We start from the raw sequence: 17210 nt of genomic DNA, 5'->3' as shown, positions 1-17210 counted from the left end.
CTATGAGCTTCATGCATCTTTTCTGTTCACTTGGGGTTGGGGAGAACCTGATGGGATATCCACAGACCCTCCCCTCTCTGAATCTGAATGTCCTCATTCATGTATTAAATTATCCAATCAATATATACTTATGGATCTATTGCCACACTCATGTCAGGACTGAGGACACAGTAATCAACTAAATATATAAGAGTCCAGCTTTAATGGAGCTTATATTCCAGTGGGAAGAGATCAACAAAAGCAAACTATAGAGATGGTTGGAAGAAAATAAGTATCATGGGAAAAGAATAAAGTAGGGAAAGGAGACAGGCCATAGTAGGACGGGGAGGAGTGGAGGTTTTAAGTAGGCTTGTCAGGAAAGGCCTTGTGGAGTTGCAGAGCTTTGCAGAGAAGGGAGTTAACTCAGTGGGTGTCTGAGGGAAGAGCATTCTCAGGCAGGAGGGGTCTGGAGCCTGCAGTAATCACCATGAAGCCAGTGTGGCTATAACAGAGTATGGAAGGGGGAGAGAGGAGGGCACAAGTCAGAGCAATGTAAAGCTTCATTGTGGAGGGTCTTATAGACCCTTGTGAGGACTTGGGATTTTCCTTGGGGTGAAATTAGAAGTCTCCAGGAGAGGGGTGAGGAAGGGGAATGACATAGTCCAACTGATGTTGGAGAGGACAACTCTGAATTCTGTTATGAGAATAGTCCTGGGTGGGTGGATGGAGCAGGAGCTCAGTGATGCAGCTGCGTTGATGGTGGCTGGCAACAATGGGGGCATGGCTGCAAATGCAGTGACAAGCTGTCTGGTTTGGGGGAAGAAGAGCTGAGAAGATTGGCTGGTAGATTGGATTGAGATGTGAGGGAAGGGAAGAGCGAGGATGGCATTAGGGCTTGGACTGAGCCACTGGAAGGACAGAGCTTCTCTTCACCAGCTGATCTGAAAAATATTATGTGGTGCAGATTTGGGGGGGTAGCCAGGCCAGGAATTCAGGCTTGAACCCCCTAAGTCCGAGATGCCTGTTAGCTCTTCAGGAGGAGATGCTCAGGGAGGTTGGATGCTGCAGCTCAGGAGAGAAGTCTGGGCTGGAGACACAAGTCTGAGCTTTCATCTCATACCAGGGGATGAAGGCCATGGAGTGAAAGCACTCTACGACAACATAGTGGGTGAAGACAGAGAAGAGATCCCAGATCTAGGAGCCAGAGTTTGTCAACATTTAGAGGAAGGAGATATAACAGGAACCAGCATAGCAGACTGAGCAGGAATGACCAGGGTACCAGGGAGAAAGAAGCCCAGGGAGAGTGATATCTCAGAAGGTGGGTGGAGGAAGCATTGCTAACACAGGAAGCGATAGGCTGATCACTGGACTGCAAGTTCATGTGCACAGGGACCTTATTATGTTCTATTCTATGCTTGATCTCCAGCCCCTGAAGTAGGACCTGGCCCCTAGCAGCTGCTCACAAAAGAACATTGTTGAGTGAATAAGCAAGTCAGGTAAGATGAGGATGGAGAATTTTCCCCTAGATGTGGCCACTTGGAGGTTGTGCGTGACCATACAAGAGCAGTTTCAGAGGAGTAATGAGGATCAAAAGACTGTTTGGGGCCAGTGCAGGCATGGGACAGAGAATCGAGAAACGAGCTTGTAGCTGGAGGAGGTAAGACGTCAAGTCCATTCTGACCTGTCACATCATTAATGGGGCCATCTTCCAAGGGCTGGCTTTCATCTTGTCACTGCTGCTCTTCTATAGCATAAAGCCCAAACTCCCCTGCCACACTCCAGCTGCTATCCATCTTCTAGCCTTTGCTTTTTGCTGTCTTTCTACTCACGCTTCCATTCCAGCTGAACAGTAGATCCAGCTGTACTCATTACCAGCTGTGCAACTGTGAGCAAGTCGCTTAGCCTCTCTCTAAGCCTCAGTTTCTGGATAATTACAGTATTTTCCTCATGCAGCTGTTAAGGGAATTAAGTGCTGGTATTCAGTTGGTATTCAATAAATAACAGAAATTTTTATCTCTGTTTTTGCACATTTGCTTTTGCTGGTTCCAGTCTCCCCATAGTCCATCTATCACCATCCTCTCCAAGATCCTATTCAAGACTGTCCATTCATTTCTGCATAGTAATAATAATAGTGGTAGCAGCCAATACTTACATAGTGCTTGCTTTGCACTAAATGAATACATATATGAATTCATTTAATTCTCAGAGCAATCCTAAATGGTAGGTTCTCTTATTGTTCTTGTTCTGTAGAAAAGGAAACTGAGGCACAGCGTAGTTAGATGCCTTGTCTCAGGTTGCATAGCTTGCCAGTAGAAGAGCCAGGTGGTTTCATTCTTTTGCCATTCAGTAAGCCTTTACTGAGTGATTGCTTTGAACCAGACCCTGTACTGGACATTGGGAGTTTAGAAATGTTAAGACTTTGTCTGTGTCCTTGAGGAGCCCACAGCCTCGCATTCCTGACCACTTAGGGCCAAGGCATATCTTTGAACTCCCACAACCCTTATGGCCTGTCCCATTCATGGAGTGCTCAGGCTGCTGAGCGTTCCCCTGATGTTTTACTGGGTAAGCAATTTGAGCTTGGGTTTCTGTTCTGGGGCTTCTGAGTCTTAGGGTCTGAATCTTATCTTGCATATCACCAGGACTCAGTAAATATCTTCTATAAAGTGGTCGTTTGTACCAACAGTCTAAGTTGTTTATTCATTCATTCATTCATTCATTCAACACTTATTTATTGAGGAACTGTGATGAGCCAAGTGCTAATGTGGGTCCTGGGGACTCAGTGGTGGACAAGAGAGAGGCCCTGCCCACATGGTGCCATGCACTAAGAGCTGGCACTGGACTGCAGGAGTTTACTGCCTCCTACTGTCACACACGGTCATTCATGCCCACAGTAGGGCTTTTTCTTCTCTCTCCATGTAACTTAAATTGTACTCCCTTGGATTTTGTTGGGGGAAGAAGGAATGGTGGTACTTTCACTGGTTTTGCAAATTTAGGAGGGAGGAGTCAAGGAAATTTTAAGGAGCTGGTAGAATTCCAAATCCACACGTTTCCATGTATGAACAATGGGGATGTGTCTTTTCCAGATTTGTTGTGGAAACAGTTGGATTATTTCACTTAAAAATCACCATTATCAAGCATACAAACACAGTACTGTCTAGAGATCATCTTGTCCTCTCTGACCGTAGGAGTCCTGTTGAGTTTTAGTTATTTCATCCCCTTGCAGAATTCTGATCCTCAGAGTACATCATGCCTACGACTTATCATTGAGGCCTCCTAAAACCAATGCATTCTTACTTCTTAACTACCTTCATATGTGAAATAGCAGGGGGCTGCTTTCCACTCCAACTTTGACCTAAAGAACACATGGGATGGCAGTAAGATGTCCATGATCTCCTTCCTATGTTTTTTTTTTTTAAAGAATAAAATAGATCAATAAAATACCAAGTAGAGGCAATATATGTAATGTATATTACATATTGATTATATATAAACCATGTATATTCATGTGTGTATATATATATAACGCTAAGTTCTTGGGGTGCCTGGGTGGCTCAGTTGGTTAAGAGTCTGACTTTGGCCTAGGTCATGATCTTGCTGTTCCTGAGTTCAAGCCCCACATTAGGCTCTGTGCTGACAGCTCAGAGCCTGGAGCCTGTTTCAGATTCCGTGTCTTCTTCTCTGTCTCTGTCCCTCCCCTGATCATGCTCTGTCTCTCTCTCTCAAAAATAAATAAAAATTTAAAAAAATTATAAAAACCTAAGTTCTTGGTGAAGAAGACAATGCTCTATAATCCATTTGGCCTGCAGGAAATCTATTTTCAGGCTGCTTGCTATAGAATATGAAGGCCCTCTCTGCAGAAAGACAAAAAAATGTAGAGGGACAGGACATGAGGACACCACTGTACAGTTATTTTCTTAATAACATGTCTGACATATCACTAATCTCAGCCAATATCATCTGTGTCAGTACCTCTTGACTGATGGTATTCCAGAGGATCCATAACAATTCAAAATTATTAATTCAAAACAATCAATGAGTGGATTTCCACTTCTGGGAAGATAGAGAAGACAGATTTTTTTCTCTACTCTTTCCTCTAAGCACAACTTAGTAACCTTGGACGATATATATGAAACAAACATAAGCAGACTCTGGAAGGTGAAGAGAAGAAGGCAGATGCATAGTACTCCAGGACTGAAGGAACATCACAGTGGTGAGTTCTCTGGGTTTTCTTTTTGCCTCATGTGTCCCAGACTTGGAACTGAAGAAGCCAACAACCTGGAAATGCCAGCAGGTATGACTAAAAAGCCCCAACAAAAGCCAGCTCTCTATAGCATAGAACCAGGAAAGGAGACAGCCTAACAAAACAGAAAACTTTTAGACACTAAACATTTTACTCCAGGCAAGTACCATAGAAAAAAAACCTATTAGCCCCACCCCATCCCTGTTCACACCAATAAAGTGTAAGTAGGGGAACCCAGATTTTGATAAGGTGCCACAATTCCCCTACCAGAATGGTGTCAGAGAAGGCTAAGTAGGGAGTCTGGGCTTCCACTCTACCTGGCAGGAACAAGGAACTCCTTTCTTGCTGAGATGGTGTCAGAGGAGGTCTAGTGGAGTCAGGACTTACCACCTCTGTCTCTCCCTTGGTGACAAGGTCACACTCGTTCCACCTCTCCTCACCCCATGATGTCAGTAGTAAGCATGGGTGGGCAGTAATGTGGCACTCCATTCCCTCTCTGCCAGGGAAGCCTAAGTGGGAAGTGGAATTGCCACCCCTCCTCATCAGCAATAAGGAGTCCTCCTCCGCTAAGGTGTTGGTGGAAGCTGAATAGGGAGCCTGGACTTCTACACCCACTTGACATCTATGACACCACTCCCCCTTCTTTTACTGGACCAATGTCAGAAGAAGCCAGCTAAAATAAATTTCAGTAAGATTGAGGAGTGTTGATTAACCTGACTATGGTAGTCACTTCACGAAGTTTACCTATGTCAAATAATCACATTGTACTTTAAGAAATAGAATATTCTGTTTGTCAGTTATACTTCAATAAGGGTGAAAACAAATAAGATGCACAGTGTCAAAACATAACATCCAAAATATACAGGTTTCATTCCAAAATCATTAATCATACAAAGAACCAGGAAGACCTCAAACAGTGAAAAAAATCACAGATGCCGATACTGTCATAATGGAAATATTAGAATTATCTAAAAAGATTTTAAAACAATCATGATAACATTTCAGTGAGCAATTATGAACATACTTGAAACAAGGAGAAACAAAAAACCTCAACAAATAGGTAGAAGATACAAAGAAGAACCAAATGAAAATGTTAAAACTGAAAAATATAATAACTGAAATTAAAATTTTAATGGATGGGCTCAGCACATAATGGAGTGGACAGAAGAAATGATGAAGACAGAACAATGGAATCCTCCATCTAAACAATATACAGAAAATAGACTGAAGTTAACAGAGTCTCAGGAAACTGTGGGACTATGAAAAAAAACTCTAACATTTGTATTATCAGAGTCCTGGAAGGAGAGCAGAAAGTGGTCAAGGCTTAAAAAAAAAATGCCCAAAGAAATAATGATGGAAAACATCCCAAACGAAGTAAAAGAGTTAATTTATAGATTCAAAAAGGTTAGCAACGACAAAGATGATAAATGCAAAAAAAATGCATACCAAGACACATCATCATAGTCAAACTTCTGAAAACTAAAAACAAAAAATCTTAAAAACAGCAAGAAAAATTATACTTTATATGTCAAAACAATATGAATGACAGAGGATTTCCTATCAGAGGTTAAAGAGGCCAGGGGGCGCCTGGGTGGCTCAGTCGGTTAAGCGTCCGACTTCAGCTCAGGTCACGATCTCGCCGTCCACGAGTTCGAGCCCCGCGTCGGGCTCTGGGCTGATGGCTCAGGGCCCGGAGCCTGCTTCCGATTCTGTGTGTCTCTCTCTCTCTCTCTGCCCCTCCCCCGTTCATGCTGTGTCTCTCTCTGTCTCAAAAATAAATAAACGTTAAAAAAAAAATTAAAAAACAAAACAAAACAAAAAAAGAGGCCAGAAGGAAGTGGCACAACATTTTGGACCGGTGAAAGAAACCTGTTGACCCAGAATCCTATAACCAGAGAAAATATCCTTTCAGGAATGAAGAGATAATGAAGACATTCTCAGGAAAAGGAAAAATATCTCAGGAAAAGGCAAAGAAACTTTGCCTCCACTGGAACTACTCTTAAAAAATCTAAAGAAAGTTTTCTAAAAGGTAAACAATTAATAAAAAAGTAATCTTGAAATATCAAGAAGGAGGAAAGAACATGTGAGCAAAAATGTGGGTAAATACAACAGATTTTCCTTCTCAAATTTTCTAAATTATTTTTCATGTTTGAAGCAAAGATTGTTACAGTGTCTGATGTAGTTCTAAGTGTATGCAGAGAAAATATTTAAAACAATTATGAATGAGAATGTAAAGAGATGTAAAGGAAAGTAAAGTTCCTGTACTTGAACTGATAAAATTGCTAAACCAATAAACTATATAGATTATGTATAGATGATGTAATATAGCAACCACTAAAAATCTGTATAAAGAGATATACTCCGAAACACAGATAAATCAAAATGGAACTTTAAAAATATGTGTTCCTCACAAGAAGGCAGGAAAAAAAAAGGGAAATGGAAAATGGAATACACCACAAAAAATAAAATGATAGGCTTAAACATTAACATATCAATTAAATTTGAATAGTCTAAATATACCAATTATAAAACAGATATTCTCAGAGTAGATTAAAAAATGATCTACTATATGCCATCTTTAAGAAACTCGCTTCAAATATAATGATATAGGGAGGTTGAATGTAAAAGGATGCAAACATTATTGAAAGAAAGTCAGACTGGTTATGTTAATAGCAGATAATATAGATTTCAGAGCAAAGAAAATCTGAGAGAGTCATCATATAATGATAACAGGTTCAGTTCACCAAGAACACATAGCAATCCTGAATGTGTATGCACCAAACCACAGAGGTGCAAAATATGTGAAACAGAAACTGAGAGAACAGAAAGGAAAACAGACAACTTCACAATTATAGTTGGAGATTTCAATGCCCCTCTCTCAACAAATGATAGAATAATTAGATAGAAAATCAGCAAGGGTATAGAAAACTCAGCAGCACCATCAACCAAGAGAATCTAATCAACATTTATAGGACACTCTTCCCAACACTAACAGAATATACATTCTTTTCAAGAACATGAACTAAGGTAAACCATATCCTGGGCCAAAAACAGACCTCAGCACATTTAAAAGAATTTAAATCACGCCTTGTGTGTTCTGCAACCACAGTGGAATCATACTAGAAATCCATTACAGAAAGTTAACAGGAAAATTTTCAACACTTGGAAACAAAATAACATATTCCTAAAAAACCATGGTCAAAGGGGAACTCTCAGGGAAGTAAAAATATATATTAAACTGAATGAAAAAAACAGCATATCAAAATTTGTGGGACACAAAGCAGTGGTGAGAAAGAAATTTATAGTACTAAATCCATACATTAGAAAAGAGAGTCTGAAGTAATCTAAGTTTAGGAACACCTGGGTGACTCGGTCAGTTAAGTGTCCAACTCTTGATTTTAGGTCGGGTCATGATATCATGGTTTGTGGGATTGAACCCTGCATTGGGCTCCATGCTGAGAGTGTGAAGCCTGCTTGGAATTCTCTCTCTCCCTTTCTCTCTGCCTCTCCCTCTTCCTCTCTCTCTCTCTCTCTCTCTCCCTCTCGCTCTCCCTCTCCCTCTCCCTCTCCCTGTCTCTCTCCCCCAAAATAAGCAAATAAACATTAAAAAATAATCTAAGTTTATACCTTGAGAACTCAGAAAAAGAAGAGTAAAATAAACACAAAGGAAGCAAAGGGAAGTAAATAATAAAAGTAACAATAGAAACTAAAAAGAGAAACCAATAGAGAATAATCAATGAAACAAAGAGATGGCTTTTTGAAAAGATCAATTAATAAAATTGACAAGTCTTTATCAAAGCTGAGAAGGAAACAAAGGGAGAAAATACAAATTACCAATGTTTGGAATAAAATAAGGGATATCACTGCATACCCTAAACAATGCTACATGACTAAATTTTACAGCTTGGAGGAAATGGACCATTTTGTCAAATACACAAACTATTACAACTCACCCAAAATTACCACCAAATCTGTGCAATCTCTTCCAGAAAATAGAAGAGAAGGGAACATATATTAACTCATTTTATAATGTTACCCTGATACCGAAACCAGACAGAAACACTACAAAAAAAAAAAAAAAAAAGAAAACTAAAGATCAAATTTCCTCATAAGTATAGACACAAAAATCATTAACAAAGTATTAACAGAAAGCTCAGCAAAGTATGAAAAGGATTATATACCATGACCAAGCAGGGTTTATTACAGAGATGTGAAACTAGTTCAGTATTTTTTAAAAAATTGATGTAATCTACCATAGTAACAGGCTAAAGAAGAAAAATCACATGATCAAACCATGAATTCAGAAAAAGAGTTTGACAAAATTCAATGTATTCATAATAAAAACCTTTAAAAAATTGGAATACAGAGGAACCTCTTGAACTTGATAAAGATCACCTACAAAATATCTACTGTTAACCTTACACACAATAACAAAAAAATGAACACTTTCTCTCTAAGATCAGGAATAAGACAAGGATGTCTGCTGTCACTACTCCTATTCAACAACAGTGCCAGAAGTTTTATCCCATGCAATAAGGCAGGAAAAGGAAATAAGAGACAAATATATCATAAATAAGATGGCCCTATTTGAAGGTGACATGATTATCTACATAAAGAATTCCAAGTAATGTACAAAAAAATTCACAGAAATAATAAGTGAGTTCAGAAAAATTATAGGATACAAGATAACATACCAAACTCAATAGTATTTCTATATACCTGAAATTACCACATGAACACCAAAATTAAAAATACAGTACCATTTATAATTCCAAAAAGGGGGGGGCACCTGGGTGGCTCAGCCAGTTAAGTGTCCAACTCTTGATTTCAGCTCAGGTCATGATCTCACAGTCATGAGATCAAGCCTCCATGGGCTCCATGAAGGCATGGAGCATACTTAAGATTCTCTTTCTCCCTCTGCCTCTCCCTCACTTGCTTGTTCTCTCTCTCTCTCAAAAACAAAACAAAGCAAGAAATAGAAGACTACAAAGCGCTCAGAAAAGAAATCAGAGCTGAAAGAAATAAAAGCAGATCTAAATAAATGGAGAGGCATGCTCAGCATAGTAAAGATGTCATTTCTCTCCACATTGAAAGGCAGATTTGACACAGTTCCTATCAAAATCCAGGCAGGTATTTTTGTAGGTATATACAAGTTCATTATCCAATTATCCAATACAAATACTTAATTTTAAGACTTTCATAGCTATTGTGACCAAGACTATAAAATATTGGTAGAGGATTTGACACATAAATCAATAGAATAGAATGGAGAACCTAGAAATAGACTCAGAAAATATGCTTGATTATTTTATTGTATTTTATTGAGGTGAAATTCATATAACATAAAATTAACCATTTAAAAATGAACAAATAAGTGGCATTTAGTATATTCACAGTGTTATGCAAATACCACCTTTATCTAATTCCAAACATTTTCATCATTCCCAAATAAAACCCCATGACCATTAATAGTTTTTCTTTCTGTGAGTTACCTATTCTTAGTATTTTATATAAATGGAATCACACAATGTGTGCTCTTTTGTGTTTGGCTGCTTTCACTTAACATATTATTTGTAAGGTTTATCCATGTTTTAACGTGTATCAATACTTCATTCCTCTTTATGGCTGAATAATGTTCAGTTGTATGTATTTGCCACAAATTTTTTATCCCCCCATCCATTGATGGACATATGTGTTGTTTCTAACTTCTGACTCTTGTCAATAGTGCTGCTATAAACATTTATATGCAAGTCTTTCTTTGAGAGCCTGTTTTCACTTTTTTGGAGTATATAACTAGGAGTGGAAATTTGGGGTCATATGGTCATTCAATGTTTAACTTTTTGAAGAATGACTACACTGGTCTTCACAGCATCTAAACCTTTTTGCATTTCCACCAGCAGTGTACAAGGTTTTCAATTAGCCATGTCCTTGCCAAAACTGGTTATTCTCCTTTTATTTTTTTTAAACATTTGTTTATTTTTTAGGGAGAGAGAGACAGAGACAGAGAGAGAGAACAAGAGGAGGAGGGACGGAGAGAGAGGGAGACAGAGGATCTGAAATAAGCTTTGTGCTGACAGCAGCGAGACCCGATGTGGGGCTTGAACTCACACACTGTGAGATCATGACCTGAATGGAAGTCAGATGCTCAACCAACTGAGCCACCCAGGCACACCTCTCCTTTAAAAAAAGACAACAAACTTTTATAGCCATCCTAGTGGGTATAAAGTGGTATTTCATTATGGTTGTGATTTGAATTTCCCTAATGACTAAGAATATTGAGCTATTGAGCATCTTTTCATGTGCTTTTGGGACATTTGTAGTATCTTGTCTGGAGAAGTATCTATTCAAGTACTTTGTCTCTTTTAATTGTCTACTTTTTAATTGGGTTGTTTGTGTTTTTGTTGTTGAGTTGTAAGAGTTATTTATATATTCAGTATATTAATCACTTATCAGATACATGATTTGCAAGTATTGTCTCCCATTCTGTAAGTTGCCTTTCCATTTTCTTGATAATGTTCTTGCATTGAATGCATAAAAATGTCAATTTTTGATAAAATCCTATTTATTTATTTTTTGTTTTTGCTCATGCTTTTGGGGTCATATCTAAAAATCCATCGCCAAAGCCAAGCTCAAGAAAGTTTACCCATGTGTTTTCTTCTAAGAGTTTATAGTTTTATTTCTTATATTTAGGTTTTTGATCAGTTTTGAGTTAATTTTTATAAATGGTGTGAGATAGGGGTCCAAATTAATTATTTTACATGTGGGTATGCAGTTGATCCGGTGTTACTTGTTCAAGAGACAATTCTTGTTGTGTTGAATAGTTACGGCTCCATTTTGAAAATCAGTTGGTGATAGAGGCATGTTTCTGGAATCTCAGTTCTATTCCATTGGTCTATATGTCTATCCTTATGCCAGTACCACACTGTTTTGATTATTGTAGTTTTGTGGTGAGTTTTGAAATCAGGAGGTGTGAGTCCTTCATTTTTCTCTTCTTTTTAAAGACTGTTCTGGTTTTTAGGACCTTTGCAGTTCCTGCCAAACTGAGTTTTGACAAAGGAACAAAGCAATTCAATGGAGAAAAGATAGCCTTTTCAGAAAGGATGCGGGGCAATTGAACATTCTAAGGAAAAAACAAAAGTGAACCTTAAGTCTCAGACCTCATACAAGAATTCGCTCAAAAGAGGTGACAGACTTAAAGGTAAAGGTAAAATATAAAACTCTTAAGCTTTTATTTCAAAAAATACCTGGGATCATGGGTTTAGATTTGATACCAAAGTAAGATCTATAAAAGGAAAAATAGATAAATTTGACTATATCAAAATTAAAAACTTTTGTTCTAGAAGATATCCTATTAAGAGGATGACAAGTAGTAGACTGAAAGAAAATAGTTGCAAACCACATATCCACAAAAAACTAGTATCTAGAAGGTATAAAGAACTCTCAAAACTCAACAGAAGAAAAACAAACATGCAAAAAAGAAACCGCAAGCAATCAAATTAGGTAATGGCCAAGAGACACAAAGAGACGTTTCACCTAAGAGACTATACACATAACAAATAAGCATGTAAAAAGATGTTCAACATCATTAGCCATTAGGGAAATGCAAATTAAAATCACAATGAGATATTACTACACACCTATCGGAATTACTAAAAATAAAAAAAAGTAACACCAGCAAATGCAGGCAAGAATGCAGAAAAACAATTGCTTATGCATTGTTGGTGGGAATGTAAAATGGTACAGGTACCCTGAAAAGTAGTTTGACTATTTCTGTAAAAACTAAACATGGGACCATCATACATACCAGCAGTTGCCCTCGTGGGTATTTATCCTAGAGAAATGAAAAATTATATTCATAAAAAACCTGTATAGAAATGTTTACAGGAACTTTATTTGTATATAGCCTCAAATGGACATAACCCAGGTGGTTAAACAGATGTACTTCCATACTGTGAAATACTACTCTGTAACAGAAAGGGATAAACTACTGATAGGGGAAACAACTTGAACAAACCTTGAGGTCATTATGCTGAGTGAAAAAAGCCAATATCCAAAGACTGCATGTTGTATCATTCCCCCAATATAGTATTCTTGAGACGACAACATTATAGAAATGAGGACAGTTTCGCGATCACCAGGGGTTAGGGATGAGGAGGGAGGGGCAGAGGGAAGGAAGACACATGGTGGCTGTAAAAGGGCCATAGGAGGGATCCTTGTGAATGAAAGATTCTGTACTTGGACTATATCAATGTCAATATTCTGGTTGTGCTATTACACTGTAGTTTTACAAGATGTAAAAAACAAAAAAATAGGAGGACACTGGGTAAACAGTATTTACTCTGTTTTTGATGACTGCTCTTTCTTACAACTGTATGGGAATCTGTAATTATTTCAAAATGAAAGGTTTAATTAAAAATCAGTAAGTGATACATTATTTAATTTTCTTTTACATTTGTAAGAAAAGACAGCGAGCTTGTCAGTGTATAACAAGTGAGCACACACAGTGGTTAGGTAGAGTTTAAATGAGGACAGTCATGGCTCCATCACTCGGTCTATTTCTTGGCTGAACAGCACTGACTGCAAGAATGGTTGAGACTCTTATATTTCAAATTGTTTTTCTTCTTAGACATATGTTTGATTTATGCTCATAATAGATTGTGTTTAAAGACTAGAAACATAAGGAACCTGATGATGAAATACAAGATAATTAAGAGCAAAAAATGGGAAGACTACAATCTTACTTCAGAATCACCTTCGCCAATCTGTAAATCACATTCATCTGATAAAAACTCTTCTACGGAACATCAAGATGTCTTTGGTACTTCAAAAACAGTGTTAAGGAGAGAAAATAGAGTGACAATTATGTCCAATTTAGCTTTTCATTTATTGAGAACAAAGGCTCTATCCACACCCACAATGTGCTATTTGCAGAGTGCTTGCAAATAGCGGCCTGAAATTTTTCCCCTCCTGTCATTTATAAACAAAACATGGAAATTGTAAAAATAAAACCATAGTTTTTTTAAGCATGAAATACCAGAATTTCATACATCCAATTCTTGGAAACCAGTTTCTGCCTATACTTGATGCTGTATTATGGAGTAAAACCCCAAAGTACTTTTTAGTATACATTCAGTCCCCAAACCAGATATGACATATCATTTTTTATCATATTTATCAGAAAATTATGTTTTCTCTTTTATGATTTAATAAAAATTAAACATTGTCCATCCGTCATTAAATGATATAAAGTGAAGGGTTTTTTTGTAATGATTGTGTATTATGAATATTATTAATGATTGCATTAAAACAAACTTGAATACAGTATTTAATACAATACTCTTAATTTGTTTAAAATTTCAAATCACTCATTTGTCACATATCACACAAAAATGGCAAAGCCAGTTTAAGTTTTTTCAAGGGTGGTTGTAGTGAAAAGTGTTTGCAAGTCACATATGGCTATGCAGTGATAACTGACATGTGTGCATGCATTTGTCAACTTTAAAGCATCCTGTACACATGTCACTTGTTATGTGTCCACTGCCTTTCATCTAGGGCAATTAGGAAATGGAGGTTCCTGCTTAATTAAATGTTCTCCACAACTGAAAATTACTCTCTAAATATGAGCACTGGATTGGAATCCAGAGTCTTCAGTCTTTGACTAGCCTGGGCTTCTTAGATAAATAAAGTGGGACGATGACAATGTTAATCTTTCATGTTGTGTGTGTAAAGGCAGTCAAATAACGGATCAGGTTTTTGTTTACATTTTGGCTTCTTTCTCATTTGCTATGTTTTCTGCTTCAAGTAACAAAAACTCCAAACTCAACTGATTTAAGTCATGAGGAAAATAGAAACCCGAGCTAAGGCAGCTTCAGAATTGGTTATTTTAGAGGCTCAGTGACATCATTAAGGTCTTTGGCTCTTTCCCTATTCTGCCATCTTTCATGGGTCACCTTGGCTGCTCTTCGGGAAGATGGTGACCATGGGTGTAGGGGTTCCTTGTAGTTAATGATAGTATCAAGAGGGAAAAGAGGCACCATCTCTTCCCCGTGCATCTCTTTATGGTGACTTTCTGTCACCCGTCCCTGGCCAGAACTAGGCCCCCTGGTCTCGCCTTAGCCAGTTCCTAGCAAAGAGAATGGGAGCCCCATTATTGGCTTAGAACATGCTGGACAGAATGGACATCCTGTAGGCAGGGAAGAGAGAAAGACCACATGTTGGGTTTTGATATGACAAGGGATCAGGTGAGGACTATTAAGTAAATATGCCAATAGGTTCAGAAAAGAAGCTTCTCTAGGCACCTAGTCATAGGACATGTATTTTGAGATATGTATTAGGTGCCACATATGTATACACTGTGTGTAACTGATGCAGAATGGCGTACGATTATGAGGGCAGGCTCTGAGTCAAATCCTGGCTCTGCCGTTTGCCAGACAAATTGCCTTAGATAAATTGTGTAACTTCTCTGAGCTTAACTTATCAAATGGGGACCTTATGGAGCTGTGAAAATTAGGTGATACAACACATACAAAGGGTTAGGCCCAGTGCCCAATTCATAGTTAGCAATCAATAAACGTAAGGTGCTGGTGTGGTGCCAGCGATGATAATGAGCTAAACACAGCTTTACCTCTCAACAGCTGAACAGCTGCTTTCACTCCCCCAGTCTCTCTGCCCTCCACCCAGTCAATTCTCCATACAGCAGCTAGAGGGATGTTCACGACATACAGTAGATTACGACTGTCTCCTGTCCTAAACTCCCCAATGACTCCCATCACACGTCAAATCAGATGTGAAGTCCTTGTTTATCAGAGCCTTCAGGACCTTTGTGATCTGGCCCTTGTCCTTGCCGTCTTCTTCTGCAACTGTCCACCTGGTCCCTGTGTTTAGCCACGTCAGCCTGGGTCACATCCAGCCAGATCTTCATGCCTGTTGAGCCGTCTGCCTGCACATTCTGCCCACCAGATCTTGTCATATCTTGTCCCCTCATTTCTTCACGTCTCTGCTCTAAGTGCCTCCTCATCCTCAGAATTTCTTCATCTGCCATCTTTAAAACAGTCACCACTCATTTTTAAAAAAGTTTTTATTTATTTATTTTGAGAGAGACAGAGACAGCATGAATGGGGAAGGAACAGAGAGAGAGAGAGAATCCCAAGCAGGCTACGTACTGTCAGTGCAGAATCCGAAGTGGGGCTCAAACTCATGAAACCATGCGATCATGACCTGAGTTGAAACTAAGAGTCACATACTTAATGGACTGAGCCACCCAGACACCCCTAAGACAGTCAACTTTCTTAGTCTGCATTCTCTGGAAAACAGAGCACGAGGCAAAAGCGTTACACCTTAGGAGAAGTCCAATATCAGGAAGCAGGAACAATGAAGAAGAGATAGAAGATATGGAAGATATGGTCCAGCTCTGTCAGCAGTACTCAGTACTTGGTCTCTGGGGCTGTCCTCAGACAGGACCCAGGGCACGGTGCATGTCAGTACAGACCACCCAGGGAAGGAAGGGAGAATGTACCTGCTGGCTTCCTCCTGTACCCTGTCTCCCACTGGTTGAGTCCTCCCCTCTGTCATGAGCTCCCCCACCCCTTTGGCTTGTGTGGAGCAGCTCCCACCCCCACAGCAGCCTCTGGGGAAGCCAGAACCCCCAGGGGTCCAGCCTGACCAGTGCACAGGCCAGTGTCTCCTTGTCAGTTGGTGCCCTGTGCAGGGGGGCTATTTGGTTTGAGGCAGTGGCAGTAACAGCAGAGGAATCTATCTCTGTGGCTGTGGGAACACCTCAGACCAGTTAATAGGGCCCCTGTGGCCAGGAAGCAGGGCAAGTGGGGGTGGGGGTAGGGGCAGAGAGAAGGTGTGGGGGTGGGGGCAGAGAGGTCGGTGTGGCTACTCAGATTTGGGGTGGTATGTAAGCTAAGTCCAGCACCATCTTACAGATCCCTGTCTGGCTTAGTGCTCTTCACAAAAATTAACCTTAATCCACCACAATACTGCATACGTGTTTGAATGGAGCATATAATCACAGGAATGGAGTGTCCATAAGGTAGGCACTCATCTTTCTGAATGATCTTTTTTTTTTTGTAGATTGGAATGTTATCTACCATTCTTTGATGAGTTGGAAAACAGGGTCATGGCAAATATTTGTGAGTCTGAATAAGTAAGGTTGAGTAAAGGAGGTTGGCCCCTCTCTTTGCTCTCCTCCTATCTTCTTTCCCGCTTCACCTCTCTCCCCTGTCCTCAGTAGGATGTGGTACCTAGTGGCTTGGAGGCCTGGCCTCCTCAACCCAAATTCTCCCTGTGCACATGGAGTTCCATGAGGGGCTGAGTTTCATTTCCTCCTATTTTGGGATCTTTCTCAGGCCCTGTGACCATCAGCCTGGGCCCTGGGAGTGGGGATGCGGTGTTTGTCTTGGGACTAACACCACCGTGAAGGGGCTTATTTTCCAACCCCTCCACTTTTACCATTCATAGTTCCCTTCTCCTCACTGTAGCTTTTCATTCATCCCAGCTTATTACTTAAAATTTCCACTCATCCCTCCTTCATTGCCTTGAGAAATTTCCCAAATCACACTTAACCTCTTGAAGGAACACCTTAGTTATTTCCACGCAGTCTACTTTTCTCCCTAAACCAAAGTTACCAATTATTTCTTTACCTTTTTAAAAAAATTTTTAAGGTTTATTCATTTTTAAGAGACAGAGAGAGACAAAGCATGAGCAGGGGAGGGGCAGAGAGAGAGAGGGAGATACAGAATATGAAAGCAGGCTCCAAGCTCTGAGCTGTCCACACAGAGCCCAACGCAAGATCGTGACCTGAGCCAAAGTCAGACACTTAACTGACTCAGCCACCCAGGCACCCCTAAAGTTAACAATTATTTCTGAGTGTGATTTTAGGTCTAGAATTTTTAATTTATTGCCTCCATTCCCTTTATTTCTAGATGACTAAAAGGACCATCATTTAAGAAATGTTTAAGAAATCCTTAATATCACAGCTCTTTTT

This window comes from Panthera uncia, assembly GCF_023721935.1.
Source record: "Panthera uncia isolate 11264 chromosome A1 unlocalized genomic scaffold, Puncia_PCG_1.0 HiC_scaffold_17, whole genome shotgun sequence".
Lineage (NCBI taxonomy): Eukaryota > Metazoa > Chordata > Mammalia > Carnivora > Felidae > Panthera > Panthera uncia.
Note: the sequence above shows the minus strand (reverse complement) of the source record.